The 12948-nt window shown below is 34.7% G+C and overlaps 1 protein-coding gene across 3 annotated transcripts in view; it reads left to right on the forward strand.

The window, feature by feature from the left end:
- The window catches only part of LCOR (ligand dependent nuclear receptor corepressor), a 131120-nt gene that overhangs the window by 102296 nt on the left and 15876 nt on the right, over positions 1–12948 (forward strand). The gene's annotated exons all lie outside the window — the stretch shown is intronic.

The raw sequence follows: 12948 nt of genomic DNA on the forward strand, positions 1-12948 counted from the left end.
CTAAAATTCCATTATTTTCCTTTTTCTCTTCTTTATTCAGTCTAAAAATAGCATTAATTTAATTTATTTTGCATAGTTTATCTTTTTTCTTAAGCCCTTCTCTTCACTATAGTTTATACTAGGTAGAAGTTATCCTAATGGAATATCCAAATCCTTGGGTTCCATTTATATCAAAAAATTTGAGTGGTGTAATTAAGAACACATGTAAGAGAAGCCTGAGTGTGGTTTGCATAAATGAATCCCTTGCTTAAGATTCACTTTAAACTTGGCCACCAGGTTCATGTATTATTATATGGTGAAATTGCTCTGAATGGAAAGGGGTTTTTTTTTCCCTACATGATACTGTTTTCTGGAAGACAGAAGCGTGAACAGTACTGCCCATCTTTTAGTTGAATATTCATTGTTATGCTTATGTTATTTAGTGATAACACCACAGAGTCCCTGTAGACTTTTGGAGAACATAGCTGGTTTATTGTTATTTCTGCAAAGTTACACTTCTTTGCCTACTTAATGTAATTCTCCTTGGGCATGCTTTACCAGTTGCCAGTTTTATCACTGATAATCTTTATTGTGACAATGAAAATCCTATGAATTTGTATAAATAGTTGACTTTTAAACATTATTCGAAAGCTATTCACTTAAAATTTCAAATTTGATGTTTGGTATTTTAAGAAGTTTTTTATAAAGAAAACTACAAAATTATTTATATACTTGTGACAATAATTACTTTGACTAGAACTTAAGGAACAGAGTTTTGGGGAAAATAACGTATAGTTTCCTTAAAGCCTGGATTATTTTAAATGGAGAATCAGTGGTACTCATGTATCTGCAACTAATAGTGTTTTTAAATGGAGAAGTGTGGTAAGTTATCATGCGCTGGGTATTTTGGTTTGGGGGTTTTTCCCCCTCTTGGGGGCTGGTAGCCGTATTTTTTTCCCAAGCAAAATAAGAAATGTTATTTGGAGTTGTTTGATTTTTGATAATGAACATTAACTTGTTTGTGGGATAAGTGAGCAATTATCTGTGGGTTCCACCAATGTAAATGGTTCCATTTTTAGAACTGGTTGTCATGAATGTTGGATATGTTGCATTAAAATAAGTGATTTGGCTTACTCTTTTATTACTGTACTTGTTTAGTGGTAACGTCACATTGGTATCACAATTCTGTGTAGATTTATGGAGACTTGATGATTACTTTGTAATTAATAATTAAGGTGCTATTTTCAGACAGTTGCGCGAAACTTTTTCTCCGAAAATTTGTGAACCCAACCAGAGACCAGCTGACAGGTTTAATTTTTCTTTGCCCAAAAAGCTCCTGGGTTTTTTTTTTTTTCTTTTTTCCTTTTTCTTTTTTTGTGAACACGTTTTAAAACTAACTGCTGAGACCTTTTTTTTTTTTAATTTTAGAGAAAAATAAATAAATAACACAAAGTGATGTTACCCAAGCAAGGCCTTCTAATAAAGGAGTGGTCCCCTCACCCACCCCTCCCTACCTGTGCAAGTCCTGCTCACATCAGTTTCCTTCCATCCAATTAGGCGACCTGGGAGACCCAGCCAGTACCGCCCAGACGGACTTCGGAGTGGTGATGGGGTACCTCCAAGAAGCTTACAGGATGGAACCAGGGAAGGTTTTGGACACTCCACATCACTCAAAGTTCCATTGGCTCGATCCCTGCAGATTAGTGAAGAACTACTGAGCAGAAACCAATTGTCCACAGCTGCCAGCCTTGGGCCATCTGGATTACAGAATCATGGACAGCACTTAATATTATCCAGGGAAGCCTCTTGGGCAAAACCACATTATGAGTTCAACCTCAGCCGTATGAAGTTCAGGGGAAATGGTGCACTCAGCAACATCAGTGACCTTCCTTTTCTTGCAGAAAACTCTGCCTTTCCAAAAATGGCACTTCAAGCAAAACAAGATGGAAAAAAGGATGTGAGCCATTCATCTCCTGTAGATTTAAAGATACCACAAGTTCGAGGAATGGATCTTTCTTGGGAATCTCGCACTGGTGATCAGTACAGCTATAGCTCTTTGGTAATGGGTTCACAAACGGAGAGCGCGCTTAGTAAAAAGTTGAGGGCTATTCTTCCAAAACAAAATAGAAAAAGCATGTTAGATGCTGGACCCGATTCTTGGGGCTCAGATGCTGAGCAGTCTACCTCTGGACAGCCATATCCCACATCGGATCAAGAAGGAGACCCTGGCTCCAAGCAGCCTCGGAAGAAAAGAGGGCGTTACAGACAGTACAACAGTGAGATACTGGAGGAAGCAATCTCAGTGGTTATGAGTGGAAAAATGAGTGTTTCCAAAGCTCAGAGTATTTATGGGATTCCCCACAGTACACTGGAGTACAAAGTAAAGGAGAGGCTGGGCACTTTGAAAAACCCTCCAAAGAAAAAGATGAAATTAATGAGGTCGGAGGGGCCAGATGTTTCTGTAAAGATTGAATTAGATCCCCAGGGAGAGGCAGCACAAAGTGCAAATGAATCAAAAACCGAGTAGGAATACTGTAGAGTGCCAATTACTGTACAAACTGGGTGAGCACTATTGCTATCACTGCTTGCACCTAACTTCATTTACTGTGGCACTTGTCTCTGCAGATTTTGCATTGACTTGTGTGTACAGAGGTGAAGGGTGCATTCTGAATGTTGCATATTTAAAAATTTTCATGTGCAGTATGGCTCGGGATATTGTTTGGCCTTTTGCATGTTTCTCTACAAGAGAATTGAGTTACCTCACAGAGAACAGATACATGGAAGTGGACTCCTTGCCTGTAGAGCCTGCATGCTTTTCTTTCTTTCTTTTAAGTTATATTTGCCTTTATTTTAAAAAGAAAAAAAAGAAAGCCCCCTTTTAGAAACCACCTCTGTACACTGGGAGCTTTATCACTGCAAATTGGAAAGCCATCTTATAAAATTATTCACATTTTTTTCTTCTACAATTTAGCTAATTGAAGGGTTAAACTAAAAAAAAAAATCTCTTAAGAACAATGAATCTTTGAATTTAAGAAATGTGTTTATTCGATGATAAATAACTGGGTCATTTTATATTTTATGATTTTCTTCTCCCGGTTAAATTTACTTGCAAATTAACAGTCTGTTTAGTGCTCACCCAGAGGGGAAGGAGGTGGAAAATGTGCACACACTACCTTCAAAAAATGCTTCGGTTAATTACTTTGTAACACTACCTTTGCTGTAATTTCATTTGGGATTTTCTAAGGGTAGGATTTGGTCTCACCAACAAGTGAGGATATAGCCTTATCTCATGGAGGACGAGCTCCGTTCTTACTCAGGAGCAGTCAGGGTACATTACATAAAACAATAGAGGATGCCTCATTTTAGCGAACTCAGTTTCTTTGTATTCTTAAATCCTTTTAACGGATTTGATCATGTGCTAACTAACGACTGAATGTCGTTGCAGCAAGTAGTTTAAAATATTCAAGATCTGTTTATTGGGGAATGGGAGAAATAGGAAAAGAAATGTGTATAATTAATTATAATATTGTAAAAGTGGTATCTAGGTTTTACAGCCTCAGTAGTCTGCCCAAATATCCACATGAATAAAGGATCCATGTTTGTGGTGAGAGAAAAAAACACAACCCCAAGGTAACCTAAATGATTTAGGTTGCATTTCAATTCTTCTAATTTAATCAAAAATCAGGCTCATTAGAATTTCTTTTTTAACTAATCCAGATAATAGTATAAGGAGGGGAGTGTTTTCTTTTTTAGTTTTTATTTAATTTGTTGCTTTAAATCTTTTTCTTTTTTCTTTTGGCATCCTACATAACATCTCCTTTGTAACTCTTTCTGATATTTGCTTATTTTTATGGTTGTTTAGCACACAGTTCAGGACCTTTCAGATCATGTTTGTACAAGCACTCCTTAAAGAACATCTAAGCCTTTTTTTTTTGAGATGGGCTTTTAAAATCACACTAATTAAGTTGGGAACGTTTGTTTTCTACAGTTTTTGTTTAGTTTTGTTTTGTTTTGTTTTTGCAAGAATGATTGATAAAGCCCATGAAATTTCATTTTGCATTGTGACCAAATTAAACTTGCTAGTTGTGCAAAACAAAATCATACCACATCCACCCTGTATTCTAATCTGCTGAGAAAGGTGGTCAGGCCCTTCTAAATGCTTAACCAAAAATTTTATAAAAAGTGATTGGAGCTTTTGTAGAAAATGAGATCAAACTTGGAGCATTAAAATTGAGGCTGAAGATTTCAGGTGGATAATAACAGTTTGAGGAGAAGTAGGTCCAGATATTCCCAAGGCATAAATTCTTGCCTGGAAACATCAGAGCAGTTAACTAGGTTAAGGATAGTTTTCCCTCAGCAGCCTATGTGTTCAAAGGTTAGGCACACCATTGCTGTTATTAAAATACATGCACTGCTCATTCTTGACGTAGCCTGGGCTTGGATTCCTCTTTAGGTTTGGTTATTTTGTATAGCAGTTTTTAATCGGTGGATGACTAAGCCTGTTTCCTCTTAGCTTTCTAGTGTTCTCAACAGAAAAAGTTCAGATTCAGAGCAGTATATGACTCTGCAGTATTCTCTAGCCTAGCTGGAAATTGCGATTAAAATACTCTGAAGTGTATGGTTTTCACCTGCAGTTGAAGGAAGTTGTTGAAAGTTTGCTGAAAGCAAAGGGCTAAGCTTATGAAGGAATGCCTCCTTTGTTCCACAGTCAATAATTTGTTCACACAATTAATTGTAGCCATGTGCCTTTTTGCATGATGTTTGGAGTATTCAGTAACCCAAGATTGCTGCAGAAAGGTACTTTGAACAATTAATTTGTGCTTGCTTTTATCCCCTCTCAGAAAGGCATCATAAAAGGCCCATTTAAAAATTTGGCCCTAAAAGTTCAACTTTTGTAGAGTTTTACTGTTCAGAGAGGTTTAATCCTATGTGGTAGTCTATGAAGTGATGTATGAGTTGAGTTATGTAAATTTTGTCATTGCAGTGTACATGGAGTGATCATTTTACTAACATAAATATTTTCTATGTGTGTTTCAGTGGATGACAATCGAGCAGCAGAAGAATGGTGTGCCTACCCTTTAATGCTGCAGTTTAAATAAGAGAACTTGTATTATGTCATTTCAGATTGTAGGCTGAGAGTTGTAAATAGTGAAAATTTGAGTACTTCTATTATTTGTTTTGGTTAGAAAGTGAATTTTAAAAACAAACCAAACTCTAAACTTTCTCAGATTAAAAGTCCTGAGACCTGAAGATTGTAATATTCATGTCTGTGAAGCTTTTAAACATTACACTTGAGATCAGTCATGACTTGATATTCAGGTAAATTTTCTTTTCCAAGAAGCTTTTGAATAAGCATATTTCCTCCAAAGGTCGGTCGGTCTCTCTCTCTTTTTCTTTTTTGTAGATTATTTTAAAGCACTAATTGCATTACAGTGGTAACTGCAATATAAAATAGCCATTATTGTTTTGTGAAGCATGGTTGAAATTAGATAGTGGTCCCTTTTAAATTTCATGAGCCTCTCAAAAAAAATCTTATAAAAAAATACAGAAAGCTGCTGAATATTTCAAAAGATATATATTTTACCTTATTGTAGGTTTTGTAAAGTTAGTTTGTAATATTCAGGTGCACTTTTAATGTTAAATTTTGTGTTGAGAGTTCCATTATACCATGTATTTCCTGGAGGTGGCTCATCACATGGCTGGCTGTCAGTCTTGGTGCCGCAGTGATCCCTTAATATTTGATTTCTCTCTTAATTTGCCACTATTCGGTATTGGCACTTTCAGTGTAGATATTCTAGTTTGGGGATGTCCTCATAAATGTGTAACAGAGATTGGTCGATTCGCATGCTTAATTTCTGCCAATCAGAGTTTTGCATGGCCCAAAATAACAGTTGACCATTTTTATGGTATGGGAAAGTATAGTTCACAGCTGTCTTTGTCACAAAAGCCTTTTCTAAACCCCATATTTTCCAGTAGGCAGATGATGACATTACTCAGACTTATGACGTTATTCAAATTAACGTTAGGAGATAATGTATTTAAGATCAGTTCTTGCATTTTTATGAGAGAACATTATTATTGCAGGGTAGATAAGCTATCACACTATAAAATCAAAAACACTAATTCTGTGAAATGATACCTAGTTGGCATTTTTATCATTAATTAGCATTCTCATTTCTGAGACACAGTCATCAAACTTGACAATAAAGTAATATTATAGTACTTTGTTCAGTAGGCTTACAAGTGACTCTGAACTATGTGATGAACTATACACTTATTTCTGTTCCCCAAATACCATGAAGGACAAGGTCTCTTTCAGGAAAAATAATTTATATTTGTGTATAATACTTTTTAATATTAAGTTTGTTGTTACTCTGAAGTTTAGATGTTGCTTGATAAACCTTTACTGCAGCAGATCATGAATATGAGTAAGGCTTTGTGTGATAATAGGGGTCCTATGTGAAGTTAATTACTGTTCAGTTCTGGTGAGCAAGCTTAACCAGTGTGATGTGTGTATTAGCTTTATTTGGTACACCTTTACTTTACAATATTGAAGTGCTTTTAGAACTCTGGTTATCTTATAAAAACCGTTACCTCAACCAATTGGCATTTTCATTCTCTAACATTTTACCTGAGCTATAAGATGAGCTATATGGGATCAGATAGTAAAACAATAAGGCACAATGAGAAGTTTAGTTCCCAATTTTCTGGAGAGAACTCTAAATTTGACTAAAAATGACTACCTGCAAAGGCCCATATCATACATAACTACCTTCTCTCATTAGGCAGTATATAGCAACCCTGGAGCTGCTAGTGAGCTGTGTTCTCCCCCTGCCCCAAGTAAGCACATGGTGCAAGGCCTGGTTCTAAGCCTTTGTGATTCTCTTACATTCATTGACCCAGAATAGTGAAGCTTGGATTCAGTTAGTAATATAAAACAAGTCAATGTCAGAACTTGAAATTAATTTTAGTTTTAACAGATATGTATGCCAGTTCGTTGTTATCTTCTTTAACAAGTATTATCCCTATAGATTTAATTTTGAAACCACATGTTTTGCTTTTGTAATTATTCTTTAAATTCCAGAGGTGGTTTTCATATGAACCACCATTTTCTGTACATTCAGGTTGCTGTCATTGGTAATGGAATATGGCAATAGACTGAATTGCTCCACTTAATCTTTTATAGGAGACATTGAAAATTATAGGTTAAATTTTGACCTTCATAAAGATAGATATGAAAGACTGTTTTCCTTGTTACTGTTTCATTATAATTAGGTCTTCATTAATACAACAGTCAGGCCAGTGTTATTAAAAATGCAATGGCTTCAGCCAAACAGCCCATTTAAGAAACTGTTAATGTATATGGAGATTTTTTTAAAAAAATTGTATAAACTTTGAGATGCTACTGAAAAAGAAAAAAATTATAATTGTGATACAAGGAATGCAGACCTCCAAAGTTGTCTTAGTTTTCTCTCTCCTCCTCCCTTTTTCTCTTTGTTTTTGGGTTCATTCTGTCCTTGAGACTTGAGTAGGATTTGTGAAAATGGTGACTGAAGGGAAAATAGAGAAAATTCTTTGCGTATCCTTTGTCTCTTATTCCCAAGTAAATTCTCAGTTGCCTTTTAAAGTAGCAGATATTAGCCCTGTAGCTGTGTGCCCTCAGTATTATGAAGGCGAATGGGGGAAAGGGGTGGAAGGAAAGTAGGATGGAAAAGTATATAAACTTGAGAAAAGACTAAAGATTTTGTCCTACCATACTAAAAATGAGTCGCAGGATAGATAATGTGGTAAAATTGGGCCATCTTCATTTGACAGAAAAATCTTTTTAGATTGTTTGAAAATGAGAATCAAGGCTAATGTTGATTTGACAAACAAAACAAGTTAATTCTGCAACTATTTGGGGGATAATTTTAAGGTTTCCAGTTCATTTAGATCTGTATCAATAAAAGCTGAAAAGCAAGCACTTTTAGTTAATCATAGATTTATTGGATATAGCAAATATTATAATTATAATATTTAATCTTTATTGTTTTAATGTGGAAATGAACTCTTTACCCCATCTTGAACTGTTACTGAACAGGCTCAAGATGATCTTTTCAACACTGGAAATGACCCTACACACATACCAAAAAAATCTAGAGCAGTAAAACATATTTGAAGATCCATACATACCTCTTAGACTTTAGACTTGTCTTGGGAAAGAATTTATGAACCTGTAACCAGTATTAGTACAGTCTTGGGTCCCTTGTTCTGCATAATTGCACCCTTTCTCAGGTATGTCCTGAAAACATAAATTTTAAAATAATCTCTTTAGAGATTAGATTCTCAGTGGATAGTGTGTAAGGGGACTGGGGGAGGGAGCCGGGAGGGGGGTTGGACACAGAACACTGACACAGTAGAGCAGGGATTTTTACAGTAACATTCAATAGCCAAATAGGTCTTCAATCTAGAATATTTTTACCCCCTCAGAATGAGAGAAACAACATCTGTTAACATCTATTACTTGGTAAATAACTGGTGCTACACTCCTAAAAATCTTTTCTTTCATCCAGGTGGCATTTTTTTTCTCCCTGGTGGAAGGGCATATAGTAAACTTTACTGTCACTAGGAAAGCACTTGTATGAAATGTTTAAAATACTAGAAAAGGGATAATTTAGCACTTTTTCTGTTACAACACTAAAGTCTTAATTTATCTTCAGTCTTAGGTACTGTAAGTTTTATGGTGATTGCTTAAAAATATAACATACTACATAATATGGGGTCAGGTCACATTTATAGAAATAATTCTTGTCTTATTTAAAAAAGACAATAACATTTTATACCTTTCAAGTGAATATAAGTGATTGCCTCATTTTCCCCATTTTATTAAGCATTTCAGGCTTAAGAAATTGGAATTTGAGAGGAGGTGAGGGGAAAATTCCCCAAAATGAAAAATTGTGTCAGATCATTTTAGAAAAAATAAATCACTAGGAAAATGGGTAGGGATTCTCTCTCCCTTTAAGTCTTCAGGGAATGAGCAGTATTTAGAATCTTTGGCTGAAATTCAAGCCTTTTTACTGTGTAAATTTTTAATATTAATTCACTGACATGCTTTTTACATCAGAGGACTGAAAATGGATCTTAATGTTTTTAAGTTGTGGAAGGGTATATTTCTAAAATGGGGGGGATGATTAACTAGGTTAGTATACCAGCATTAGTAAGTTTAAGGAATTTTAGTATGTAATAGCAAAGTGTTTGATTAAAAGTCTAATCCTATATTGCTAGTCAAAATTAGTTACATTCTGATCTAGGAAAGATATAGTCATTGGGTATTGATATGCTGTGCTGTCAGAAAACCAGACTGAGATAGAAACCTTTATCTGACTCCCACATGTTGCTTGTTCTGATGGGATGTATACTTTACAGCAGCTTACTGCTGCTTTGCGAAGAAATGTATAAACTACATTTGGAGTGTTTGCATATAATTCTTTATAGCCTCCACTTTAAACTGTCAGACATTGGTATTTTATCAGTCCACACTGTTGAATAAAACTAATGTTCTTAGGAATCCAACTTGTACACACTGTTTAAAAACCCTCAGGGACAGTTTACACACTATTCTCACTCAATTCAGGTACTTTGATGCTATTCTTAAACCTAACAGTGACTTGTATTTTTCTGTTTTGCTTTTGTTTTGACGTGCTGGTAGCACATCCTTGATGAATGTCAACTTAAAAACTCAGTTCAGGTATCCAGGTATAACTCAGCCAAACATTTTAAAGCTGCATATAACTCTCCAGCACACGGTGCCTCACACTCTTATAGTGGCATTCTATATATTCAGTTATTACTACTGAGCAGATAATATGGGGGTTCCTGTTAACAGTGTATTTAAAAAAAAACAAAACAAAATGTGCATAAATGTATAGCCAGCACATGGAACACACACATAGTTAAACTATATATTTTTAAATGCCACTAAATAGCCAGCACAATTAAACAACATTCCTTGCTGCTTCTGAAAACTATAACAGATGCAGTTCCTCCTTGATGTGGCTCTTGCTTCTTCACCATACTACTACTAAATTCAAGCACTGGTCCTTGGGTATCTGACCTCTACATTCTAGTTTATGCAATGTCTTTAGAGAATTCTGTGCACTGGCCACTGTGATGGAACCATTGGGCCAGGAGTGCTCTGAGTTTATTAGTAGTGATTCTGCCAAAGGTGGTGTTGTAACATGAGTATGTAAATGTCAAAAACTTAGCAGAGGTCTGGGTCTGCATATCAGCAGATGATTTTGTCAACATATTTTGTAGCATTGAAGTCCTCAGTGACAAGTTTATTCTGATGCAAAGTTCTAATTCCAGTGTTTTAGCCCTTTGCATCTTGAATGCTAAAACTTGTCAACTAGAAGTCTTCATTAATAGTCCTTTTGTTTTCTGCAGAACTGTCTGTGGTTAACAAAACAAGTTATTCCTCTGCTTTAATATTTGATATCTTACATCTAAAAGAAATTCTCCATATATAAAACCCATAGCCTTTGATGATATGGAAAATGGCATCTTTCAGATATCTAGAAGTTCAAGTGTCATGCAACAAAACAGGAACCCCCTTTACTCTTATGGACCTCATTTCAATATACTGTTTACAGTTTGACGGAATTGTATAATTTAATATTTCTCTTGTACTGTAGTATATATTTATTTACAGATTTTTTTGTACTGTGTGATTTGAACTTTTTGTTCCTTGCTATGATCAATGTTTATGTAGTAGAGCACTTATGATCACAAATTAAGTTTTTTGGTTTGATTGCACTACATTAAATTTTTTAATGCAGTTCTGATTTATGACTGGACTAAAAAATAAGCTGTGTCTTAATGTATGTGATGAGTACTTAAAACTTTAATCCATGTGGTCCCCTTTTTTTTGCATTGTATGTCAAAAGCGCTAGTTCTTTCGTGCATGTGTAAGATTTAATGGTTCCATTGTATTATTTGACCATGACATTTTGGAGAAACATTCCCAGCTGTAATGTTGTGTATGGTAGTTCTCACTGGATGCTAGACTTTTCAAAACCACTATTCTTCTAATAAATTTGTTGTGAAAAACTGTTTTAAAAGTTTGGTATCTACTTCTTAAGATTTCAATGCTTTTTAAAAATCCTCAAAAGGGGTAAAATTCGAAGTGTACTATAAATGAACATGGTAATCAAAGTTGGTAATTTCTTATGATAAATTATTTCAAAATGAAATCTCTTAGGTAACTAAAAGTTGCTTCAAAATTGTGCTTTCAGTATTTGGATGCAGTACTGCCCTGTAACTTGGGCCTTTATTAATTTGATACTCCCCTGCCTCAGTTTTCCTCATTGGATTATTCACTTAAAAAATATTTTCAGCTAAACAAGATATGTTGATATTTTCATACCTGTTTGCTGGACTCAGTTTTTCATAATATTTTTAGAGTAAAACTTCATGTTGAGATTGCTTGCTAAAAAGAATAACGATTTGCCAGTAGTTTGCTCTTTTCTTGAGACAGAAGTATGAAAACAACATGTCAGTTCATGGAGGCTATTATAGTAGTTTTGATTCTTAGGAGGATGCTAGTATGTCCTTTAACCAGGAGTACAAAAAGCAGATACAGGGTGGGACAAAAGTAGGTTTACAGTTGAAAGTATGGGAAACAAAGGGTTCTATTTTTATATTATTATTTATTATTTTATTTTCCATACAAACAACTGAATCTGTTTTTTGCCTCACCCTGTATGTTGCTCAACATTTAAATTGTGGTTTTTAGAACTAGGTGTATAAAGAAGTTTTGTATTATAATAATTGATTGCTGTTGTAAAGTGAATAGGGGAACAAATGGATTAAAATTACAAAGATTAGAAATGATCAACATATTTTGGAAAGCTACTGCTTCAAGATCATAATATACATGCAATTCAAGGTGATTTCTGATCATTTCTAATGACATTTAAAAATAATGCTATTGTTAGTAGTTGATCTAGATTATCTTTTAATTTTTTTTCTTATTTCTTTTGCTATGTAGCTATTTCTGCCTTTAATCCAGTGGTTATGAAATTGGAAAATTAGTTATGCCACATGTTTATAGTGCATTTTTCTGGAAAACTAATTATTTCTTAGTAAATTTTAAAGCTTTAACTACTTGTTTCTTGTCATTATCTATTCTAAACTGATAATGATCAGTGGCCCAATCAGTGCAGAGTGGGACTATAATCTATTGAATAACATCTCATAAATGAATTTATTTTAGTCATCCTATCTTCAAGTTGATATTTAGCTCTTAAATTGTTATGACCTTATTTTTAAAAAGGAGTTATTTCTTCTAATGCAGAATTTTCTTCTCTAATTCTCCTGATACTTTGGAAGTAATTCATGAACCCTTACGTCTTCAGGTGTAGGAATCGGGAATTGCATAAGGGAAAACGAGTGGAAAAAATGGAAAATGGTATTGCCCTCTGCCATTTTCTGAGTTGTGGAGTTGTTTCTCCCCCATGGACTGAATTTAACTCACCACACACTTGTATTCAAATGTAAAAACATATACCCAAGTCATGTGATGTTAGATTTTATAGCTGAAATAAGCGAAAAATTCTTTCTTTAATAGAAAGTATTTCTTTATTGGCTTGGCTGGGCGGTTCAGTTGGTTGGAGCGCCGTCCCATATACCAAAAGATTGCGGGTTTGATTCCCAGTAAGGGCACATACCTGGGTTGCGGGTTCGATGCCCAGTAAGGGTATGTACAGAAGCAACTGATCAATGTTTCTCTTATCACTTTGATGTTTGTCCCTCTACCCCCTCCTCTCTTTAAAGTCAATTAAAAAAACATACCCTTGGGTGAGGATTTTAAAAAACAAACTATTAAGTAACATAGATAGCATTTCTTGTATTGAGTGTCCATTTTATCGTTAATAGCTTCCAAATGGTAACCATATTTTAACACAGAATTATATATTCAATTTATAAGTT

Source organism: Pteronotus mesoamericanus, unplaced genomic scaffold (assembly GCF_021234165.1).
Source record: "Pteronotus mesoamericanus isolate MK-2021 breed Mesoamerican mustached bat unplaced genomic scaffold, CSHL_Meso_final contig_657, whole genome shotgun sequence".
NCBI lineage: Eukaryota > Metazoa > Chordata > Mammalia > Chiroptera > Mormoopidae > Pteronotus > Pteronotus mesoamericanus.